This window comes from Sinocyclocheilus grahami, unplaced genomic scaffold (genome assembly GCF_001515645.1).
Source record: "Sinocyclocheilus grahami isolate Dianchi unplaced genomic scaffold, SAMN03320097.WGS_v1.1 scaffold38.1, whole genome shotgun sequence".
NCBI classification, from domain to species: Eukaryota; Metazoa; Chordata; class Actinopteri; order Cypriniformes; family Cyprinidae; genus Sinocyclocheilus; species Sinocyclocheilus grahami.
Window position 1 is genome coordinate 2,015,344 of NW_015505217.1, and position 11,220 is coordinate 2,026,563.

Genomic DNA, 11,220 nt, shown 5'->3' on the forward strand with positions numbered 1-11,220 from the left:
TATCTATCTATCTATCTTTCTATCTATCTATCTATCTATCTATCTATCTATCTATCTATCTATCTATCTATCTATCTATCTATCTATCTCGGAAACAGCAGATAAAGAAAAAAAAACTTACTGTCAAGCTTTGAAAATGTAATTTAAAATACAATTAAATAAAATGTAAATTGAATAATATTAATAATATTTAGTAGTACTGTTGTTAATTAAAATATTTTATATTTATATATACACAAATTATGTTGTACATGACAATATTAAGATGTTGTCTTAATATTCAAACACTTCACTTCAAAGTAATTCTAAGAAAACAGCATTTTCACATTTGTGCCTCAGGGCCACTGAAAATGTCACTAGAGCAAATAAAGGTTTGACCTATTGGCCTGACTGGATGGTAGAAAAAAAAGTCATTTCTGTTAAGCCTTGAATGAGCGAGCTAACATTTGACTGTTTTGAATGTTCAACCACATAATATATGCTGAGAACATGGAGAAACAGTCATGCTGTCATTCAACGTTTTTGATCCTGACAGTCAGTTTTACCTTGGAATTCTCTTAGGAAGATTCACAAGGCCATTTAGTTCACAAGGTCAGACGTCTTGACACAAGGTCAACAAGTGGTGTGAACAGAACGTGGACAGACAGACCCAGTTATTCTTTTTATGTATTAATTTCTTTCTTTTTTTATTTAAAGAGAGCTCATAGTACTCAAAGAAAGCTTAACATTGTAGATACGCATAGGTTCAGTGTGAGAGTTCACACCGCTTCAGTGTGAGAGATACAAGGACTTTCATATGAAAAAAAAGCACATGAAAATATGAATTGGGAGTGTTTATTCCCTCAGGGATTACAAATATATGTGCATCTCTTTTGGCAGGTATCATGACAGGAAGACTGTGGGTAAATAAGTCATACTGAAGGATAAACAAGTAAACAAATAGGCTATTACATAAAAAATTAGCTGAATATTTTGAAATATGTAACAACTGCACCACTAATTTGAATGATTCTTTCATAAGGAAGCATAAAAGTCATCATCAAGGTTTCATTTGGAATTCAGTTGAACTGCCAAATGAAAAGGACTTTTATCAGATTTTGTACTGCTCTTTGTGAACTTCAATCTGAAATCCAAATGTAATGAGCAGCCGCAATCACTTTCATGGCTATAAACTGAGATTATTTTGAGATAATAACAGTGGTCTGCTGTGACATATTTAAGGGGAAATCTTGGGAAAAAGTCTTAATTAGCTTTAGCCTTTAAGACAGGAGGAGACGTTCAGCTAAGTGTCAAATGACCCCTGCAGCTAATTAGGTCATTAAAATACTTTTCTTTTCCTTAATTGGAAAGTCTAAAAGTCCCAAAAGGACCATTAAAATATTTTTTGTAAATACTAAAAGGAGACTTAGCAAGGTGAAAATGTACACACAATTACCCCTGTTCTTTAAAACATCACCCTAATAATATTCATATGATTATAATTTATATTATATACTGACTAATAAAATTAACTCAAAAACTCAATTTAACTTAAAAAAACGTGAAGGTGCATAAATAATATTATTATACATTGTCTAAAATATCAATTTTAAGTTTAAGTCATCCAAACATTTCTTCATTTTATCCACAAAATTAAACGTTATTTAATTAGCTCAGTTTTGTTTAAAGTTGCATTAATAATGTTACGTTTTAAGCTTGAGAGTAACAGAACTCCTTAAAATTCCTCCTTAATATCTTCAGGTTATACTTAGAGATGCGCAAGGTCAGACGCTGCTGTTAATGCGCTTCAAAATAAATACATAAAGCATATCAAATGGCACTTTCAAAATCCTATTATGCAGCTGGCACGGTGAATTGAAGATTGCATTCACTCGCTGTTGCCTTTTGGCATTTTGAGTTAGGAACTCTATCAATAAAATGCAGGAAACAATTTGTTTAAGCAGCCGAAACAGAAAATGGGTAGCGAGCCATCCCTTTTCTACAGGACTTCCTCCTCTTGTCATCTTCTCTTTGGACCAAGACAACTGTGTTTGGTTTGAAGTTTCCATTTATATTGAAGGACCTTCCCTGCCTGACCAAAAAACTAAAACAAAAAACAAACAAATAAAATCTGGATTATCACAACTGTATTCCAAATAATATGTTGAAATAAATAAATAAATAATGCACAAGTAAATCTTAATCATTAGCACAACTGTATTCCAAATAATAAATTTAAGAAACAATAAAAATAGCATAAATATATAAACACGTGTATTGTCAGAATGCTTTAAGTGTACTTTAAGTTGTCCACTGGGACTGAGCACTACATAAAACACTTTAAAAAGCACATTTCAGTGATGAATTATGTTTTTCTTCCACCTTCCTGAACAATGAAAGCCTCAAGGCCAATGTTATTTATTGCCTACACGGAAATATTATTTTATCTTTTCTTCTACCTCTGCATCTGAAGAACAAAGTCAGTTTAATAAGATTGTGAGATGGGCGGAAGAGAACCAGCAAAATCTCCACAAAGACAGTTGCTACGTGCCAGAATTCAGACTTTCAACAAAATATTTGCAAATAATGACAGCGATTTTCAAAACAATAATGCTACAATTCAGTGCAATGCTCAAACCTACTGAATGAACTTAGAAGAAAGTCCCCATTTCCATTCATAATGTATGGAAAAGAGCAGCCTGAACATTCTGCTAAACATTTCTTTTTGTGTTTAACTTTAAAAAAAAATACAGGTTTGGAATGAGTAAATGGAATGAGTAAATAGTGACAGACTTTTCATTTATGGGTGAACTACTCCTGTAAAACACTTTAAATCACTGCAAATACCTGCAGCCATGTGTAAAAACATTAAAGGGGTGGTTCACTGTTTTTTTCTAGGCTTGATTGTGTTTATGGGGTGCAGTCTAATGTGTTAATGGCCTTATTCCACACCGCTCTGTCCATTCTCTCAGAAACACGCTGATCATTTCCTTCTTTTATGAAGCCCCTCCCTCAGAAATAGGAGATGGGCTCTGATTGGTTAGCTAGCCCAGTGTGTTGTGATTGGACAAACCACCTCTAGTGCATGTCTAAGCGTCCCGCCCCTCACCTCAGCGGCATGTGCTCCGGTTGTATTGTAAATCATCGTTGCATCGTTAATATCGCTTATCTGTTTGAGCCCGATTGAGAAGCAGAGGATATTATTGAAGAGGATCGTGCAAAACCTGTGCAAACACGGCTTTTAATGGTAGGCCTATGCTTTTTGTTTGTTGTCGTCTCATACTTTTAGATACACTGGTATTTGTAAATGCTGTTGTTGTCTCATACTTTTAGATTTGCTGGTATTTGTAAATGCTACTGCTTATGTTAGCTTTTAATATACGGTTTTATCCTGATTAAAGCTTTACTACAGTACGGCAACTGCACGCGCGTCCATGTTTAATGCTTCTCATAGCTATGTGAAAATAAGTTTATAATTGTAACAGTTCATTGTTGGAGCTGAGCTGAATGAGAGAGAGAGATGCAGAGCGTGTGCAGAGCAGGGGGACGCGAGGAACATTATTAAGAACTGCTGCTTTAGAACATTGATTTTGAAACTTGTGAATCCATTAGAATCGTTAGAAGACAGAATCACGATTCATATATGAATAGATTTTTACATGCACCTCTAGTTTTCTCTTCCTCTTCTCTAAAGCTGCGCAGCATGGCCTTGCCCCCTTAGTTGCCTTTTCCCGAGGGCGGGGTTTATCTGGGTTTGTTACGTCACGAACCCAGGAAGTAGCTTGTTGTAGTCCCTACCAGCTGTTTTTGTAGGCATTAAACTGCCAGAATTTTAAAAGACGATATCTCCGTTTGCATTGAACGTTTAGCTTCGTAACTTTGCAGATATTGTTTATGCTCAAACAGCAACATTACACACTAACTAACGCTAAAAAAAAGTGAAATCGCAATGATCCACCCCTTTAAAAATGAGCTTGGCTTCCCTTGTTGTTTAAACACAGATTATGTGCTTCTCCTTTCTGGGCTGATTTTCATACAGTTTACAGGAAGTTCTCACACCATTGTTAATTAGCACTGAAAATAGCTACGGCAATCCTGCATTAAGACATGCATTACACATGCAGACTCACACATAAATTATCACCTTGCTGCATGTAGCGCAGCAGTGTCACACAATTTGTGCAATGTGTGTCAGAGTGTTGCTTGATACATGTGTGTAAGCCAGAACTACAGTGGGATTTGACTCACTTTCTGTCATTGCACTGATCTTTCCTTTTACGCTTAAGTTTCAGATGAAATATGATAAGTATTTCAGATAAACAAATATACAACCAAAAACAAAATCCTAGAGTTACAGTGGGGAAAAAAAGTATTTAGTCAGATATATATATATATATATATATATATATATATATATATTAAGGGTTGAACGACTTCAGATTTTTTAAAGTCCACTTTTATGTGATGAAAGTCGAGTCAACTAGTCGCTGATGACGACATTAATGAACATGTATACTTTGGCCTTAAGCCTGAACCTGGAGCTGAGACTCAAACACCTTGTGCACAGCTATGGCATATGACACAGTGCTACCCAAATGGCTATTGCTCCTATAACAGCTCATTTTTATCAGTTCTTTTGTCTTTGGGTCATTATACTTCTCACAGATTTCTGCTCCTTATAAATCAGATACAGATAAAGTAGCACAGTAAAGATTACATTTATATGAATTCATTAGTGAGAGAGCGATTGTGTGTGTGAATGAATTCTACCTGGCAGCGTCTCTCTACTAGAAGTGAAGCTGTGGGATTTAGTTAAGAAATATATGCTAGAACTTTTCAGTTTCTAACCTATTTTATCTAGAAATCACAGAACAGTGTTGACAGTACATTTCCGTGCTGAATGATTCTGTGAATGCGCGATGTGCACGTGATGTACGAGCTACTGTCTGTAGCCTATGTGTTATATATATATATATATATATATATATATATATATATATATATATATTAAGGGTTGAACGACTTCAGATTTTTTAAAGTCCACTTTTATGTGATGAAAGTCGAGTCAACTAGTCGCTGATGACGACATTAATGAACATGTATACTTTGGCCTTAAGCCTGAACCTGGAGCTGAGACTCAAACACCTTGTGCACAGCTATGGCATATGACACAGTGCTACCCAAATGGCTATTGCTCCTATAACAGCTCATTTTTATCAGTTCTTTTGTCTTTGGGTCATTATACTTCTCACAGATTTCTGCTCCTTATAAATCAGATACAGATAAAGTAGCACAGTAAAGATTACATTCATATGAATGCATTAGTGAGAGCGATTGCGTGTCTGAATCAATTCTACCTGGCAGCGTCTCTCTACTAGAAGTGAAGCTGTGGGATTTAGTTAAGAAATATATGCTAGAACTTTTCAGTTTCTAACCTATTTTATCTAGAAATCACAGAACAGTGTTGACAGTACATTTCCGTGCTGAATGATTCTGTGAATGCGCGATGTGCACGTGATGTACGAGCTACTGTCTGTAGCCTATGTGTGTGCGTTCCTATGTGTGTGCGTTACAGTGCATCAGCACAGTAGATTAGAACGGTGATTAATTCACCTGTACAATAAGCTGTTTAAAACATGCATTCTCCCGTTCAATTTCCAGCATCCAGTAATATAATCACACATATCTTATGGAGCGCTTTCGGAGTATGCATTTATTTGTCATTTTAACTGTTTGGAAACGGAGCGTAAATGTGAAAGTCCTTCAAATATTTCTTATCCTGTTGCACCCTCTATAGGAACAGCGACTAGTCATTTAGTCGGTGCAAACCCTAATATATATATATATATACAGTACAGTGCCTTGTGAAAGTATTCAAAACCTTTCATTTTTTTCACGTTTTGTTATGTTGCAGCCTTATTTTAAACTGCTTTAAATTACTTTTCTCTCTATCTGTCTGTCTGTCTGTCTGTCTGTCTGTCTATCTATCTATCTATATATCTATCTATCTATCTATCTATCTGTCTGTTTGTCTGTCTGTCTGTCTATCTCTATATGTGTGTGTGTGTGTGTGTGTGTGTGTGTGTGTGTGTGTGTGTATATATATACATACACACATACAGTATATACAGGTACATATATATTACATTACTAAGTATAAGGAATAGTAAGAAAGTTGATGTCTAACTTTAAAAAATAAAGAAGGGAGAGGGTAGTGATAATATAATGTCCCGGGTCGCTAAAGACCCAAGATATGCATTTAAGTGTTAATATTATCTAATTTCCAAATTTCAAAGTGCAAAAAGTGTGAAAGTGAACTTTACATTTGTAATTTATTTAAACATCAAGTGAACCGTAGTTTACCTAATAAGCAAACCAAATGAACAAAAAAATTAAAGGAATTTGAGCCAAATTAAATTTTGCTATTGTCAGGCCTTCACTGGGTTTTGGAACAGAACAAAAACAATATAAATCAAGTTTATCACCTCACGGCATCAGATACGATCACAACTATATTTCTGGAGCACATAAAAAGCATCATTAGCAAAACATTGTTTACCATGACAAACCTAGACGGAAAACAAGGTTTATCGGGACCGGGAATCACATTGCACGCATTTGGAGACCGGCATAATCAAAACCGATCTCCCTTACTCCATCTCTCTGCTCTCATTTTCACTTACCCACACTTTTAAACACACACACCTGCTGGGGCCGAATCTGTGCGGAAGGTGACAGGGACGATTGATCCTGTTTATAAAGGCATCTGAACCCTGCTGTCTGAATGCCATTTGCCTGGAGTTGATGTGGCTTCCTTTGATGTTGAAGGTGCTGAGCACTTTTCTGTATCTCAGGTAGCTATAAAAGATAAAACAGGCACTATCCATGCCCACTTCTCTCTGATGGCAATTGTGCCCTGATTGCAATGCAAAGCAGCCATGGAAGACCTGCACGAATAAATTACTCACATTACTTCCTCTGATCTCACCAATGTGCACTGAAGTGTCTCCTTGACATCAAACCACCTCGTCCGAGAGCAAGGGAGCGAGAGGTACAGACATGGGCAAAGGGGATGATTCATACTTTTCTTAGCATATGAGACTGATTGGAAGTGGTAGAGCTGGAAAATCAGCGATATAAAAACACCCGAGCCACTTCCTATGGCCGTAATTGTACTGTCTCTTCTGCTCATTCCTGTGCAAACCGCTGTAATGGCCTGAAGTCGGTTGCTTTTCTTCTTTTCCTGATTTGCGAATTGCCCAGATATATCTGCGGGGCCCCTCAGTGTCAGCGGCAATGACAAAACTCTTTTGTTGGGTAAATAGAGAATATGAACACAGTGAATCGGCTCCCCGGTGTTCTGATTGCCTGCGAGGCAGACAACAACAATGCGGTCTTCATCTAGCCACTTTTCTCTTCGAAAACCCTCTCCAATTGCGCCTCGGTATGCGTGTCTGGACTCAAACGTTATTTGCACAAAGTATCTTCAAACATACAGAGGAAAATAAGACATTGGGCATGAAAAATGTGCCATGACTCAAAGAGCCGTTAACATGCAGGACCTCTAAACTCAAAGGACTTTTATTCAGGCGGCTAATTTTGGTTTCCATGAATAAGGAACAACATTCGGCATTCATCGGCAAATGGCCAGTTAACAAAGGTGCTTAACGTTCATTATAAATATTACATGAGATACTGTTTTTTTTTCTGTGAGGTTTGCATATAAACCTATAATAATAATAATAATAATAATAAAACATATTTCCAGCAATAAACATCCAATAAATTAAAAACTAGATAGATAGATAGATAGATAGATAGATAGATAGATAGATAGATAGATAGATAGATAGATAGATAGATAGATAGATAGATAGATAGATGTTTTCAGTATTATATATATTTGTAAAATACAATTTGTATATTCAAATTATGTAGAATATAAAAATGCAAAACATGCATGCATGTACAGTATGTTTACAATATTTATCAATTTTGTAAGAATTTTATAAAAAGCTAAAGAGAAACGGCAATTATGAAACTGAATAAAACATGAAATTTTGAAGAAAAGTACTGCAATAATCTTTGATTATTTACAACTTTTTAAACAGGTACATGTATTATATTAAATTTAATTTGTAATAATTGTATTATTCCAAAATTGTTTTCATAATTATATATAGTAAAAATACAGTAATATAGTTATATAATAATAATAATAATAATAATAATACAAATGTATTATTATTATTTTTATTATTATTATTATTATTATTATTATTGAAAGGGTCAGTGTAGTAGAAAACTATTTTACCATACAGACATTTGATACCTACAAAACGACCTACCATTCATGCAGTTATCTAACATAAATATATCTCTAAAAAAAAACATAGGATTTATGGCTCTAATGTTTTTTTTGTTTGTTTGTTTTGTTTTTTAAAAAAGTACTATAACACTAAAGCGTACCATATTCACAAAAACTGCCTAAAAGACCTAATTTGCTGCTTATTTCCTCTTCGGTGAGGACGCCCCATTCCAGTGACAAGCGCTGAGAAAAAATGAAGCGATTATGGGGAATTTTTCATAGAGTGCCTCCTTAAGTAATAAACAGCTTGTTCGCTCAGTATGAGACATGGGAATGTGCAAATACTTGAAAACAGCAACTTACCGGTTATCACAATTTCATCTCTGTGAAACAGATTAATAGTACAACATCCCCTGGAGCCTCAGGTGCACTAAGAACCCGTCGCGCCTTCTAATAAGCATTAGCACTGCTTACACTCAATATACTTCACACTATCCGCTATCATTAGCTACATTTATTATTGCTTTTACTCAGATTTAGAGATTTTAGAAAGTGTTACGAACACAAATGACACCTAAATTTCTCCCATTTGTTGAAGAAACATCTGATATTACTTTTCTAAGCAATAGCAGGCTAAACTCAAGTGCTACGTGCTAACTACTAGGCCACAGTTCTGATGCTATTTTATACGCTCGCTATTTTTGTTTCAGACATTTTTTTCCTTCACAGCATGTCACGGTATATTCTTGCAGCACAAATCAAAGGCGGCATGATTAGCTCCCTATGTCATAAAACAAAGTTAGCACCCGCGCTAGTCAACAAAACAGAGTCCCGGTACAGGAAGCATTAATATCCCGTGCCAGCACCTCTGCAGTCGGGCCAAACAATGAAAAAAACGGCAGGAACATAAAGGCAGTCAGTCATCTTTATGGTCCTTAACAAAGTAGGCCATAGGCACAACATTCAATATGCATTTTGTTTATAGCTGTATAAACGCCCATGAAGCTGGAGGGGAAGGACAGTACAGCCGCTTCGCCTGAAGGGACAGATGAAGAAGCAAATGCAACACAGTGACCAAATCTCCGCAGGCATAAATCAATCAGACGCTCTTTCTCTCTCTCTCTTTCTCTCTCTCTCACACACACACACACACACGTATTAGCAGGATAAAGGAGACTAGCACAAGACTGAAACCTCTTCATAATAAGAATAAACCTTTAGCTGTTCATGTACAGAAAGAAGGGCAAAGATTATTTTCAATGATGACTTTGAAGTTGTATTATGGACTTTAGACAGACAGCAGTCACTATATTTAATTCAATGTAAACTAAAATAAGATTGTGATGAACCAAGTTACAGCTTAATCAGTTACTTCTTCTTAAAGTGATATTGCATCCTAAAATGAAACACATACGAAGCATGCAGAATACATACGCCATATATTTTAATAACAAATAAGTTGTTTATATATATGCTGGGTTACATACAAGCAATTGGGTTGTTTTGACCCAGCAGTTGGTTTAAATGTTTAACCCAACCTTCTGGGTAGTAACCCAACCACTGGGTCAAAACAACCCAATAGCTGGGTTTGTCCATATTTCACCCAGCAATGGGTTGTATTTAACCAAGCATTTTTTAGAGTGTATTTATTCATGATATATAAATAATATATAAATCTCAACTTCCAAAAATTGACACTTATGACTGGTTACCATTACTCCATTTAATGTCATTCTAATATGCTGATGTGGTATATAAACACATAACCATACATTTAAATAAATGCATTAAACATTCTCTACATATTATATATATATATATATATATATATATATATATATATATATATATATATATATATATATATATATATACAGTATATATATGTATGTGTGTGTGTGATGCAATATAGGAATACCCAACACATGGTGAAATTTTCCTTATTTAGGTTTTGATACCATATGAAACCTGGGTTCAAGCCCTTTCCAAAACTATTTTGAACGTAAACAAAAGTTATTGCTATCTGAAGTTGGTTGATAGCTATGATTTTCCGGAATGGAATTTTGAGAAAAACGGGTTTAAAGTGAGACGGGTTTCACTTTCACTTCTACTTAATGATCGCTGTCTGTCAGGAGTGCTATACTGCATCATTACACAAACAGACTAACGTTACCCTGAAGAGGACAGTTTTCCGTTGTTTATCATGATGGGCATAGTCTCTGAACTTTGGAATCACCCCTTGTATGTTTAGATAGCACGAATAGTGTACCTTGTAGTTTACATTTAGAAAAGTGAGCGCAGCGCACCTGTGCATATAACAGACTGTCATCGGACTCCTCCTCTTTAGTAACTTCATCATCTGATCCTTCATCTCTGGATGTGAAATAGTCCATTATAACATATTTTAGGGCACTGACATCACCAAGATTTAGCAGACTGAGACGAGCAAGATCGTCGAAGTGAGCAGCTTCAGACTGCGTTGTTTTATGCGCTCTGCCATCTCATGATATTAAAAAATAAATTAATAAAAAAAACTTTGCGTGCCATAGTTTACACAGGACTGGCGGGAAATGTGCATTGATACACCTTTATTATATACAGGTATGTTTTATTTTGATAGGTTAACTGTTTTTGTGGTGTTAAGAGAAAGCACCAATGCAGCGTGTTCTTAACATGAGAGAAAGACACAGTCTTTTCTGCTTGCTGCAATAAATCGCTATTTTTCAGAACTAAACAAGTTAATTTTGCCAAGATATTTTCAGAGATAATAGACTAGATGTTATAGAATAATAATTGAATGAAACCCTAATTTTGACAAAAAATTGAAAATCGGCCTATTTTTCGAATTTCCTGAAAACGTTCCAGCACGACATCCGACGGTTTTTCCCAGATCTTATCACATATATATACATATATATATATATATATATATA

The 11,220-nt window shown here is 35.3% G+C and overlaps 1 protein-coding gene across 1 annotated transcript in view; it reads right to left on the minus strand.

Moving 5' to 3' along the window:
* The window catches only part of LOC107581857 (NT-3 growth factor receptor-like), a 182,064-nt gene that overhangs the window by 65,488 nt on the left and 105,356 nt on the right, over positions 1 to 11,220 (minus strand). The window lies entirely within an intron of this gene.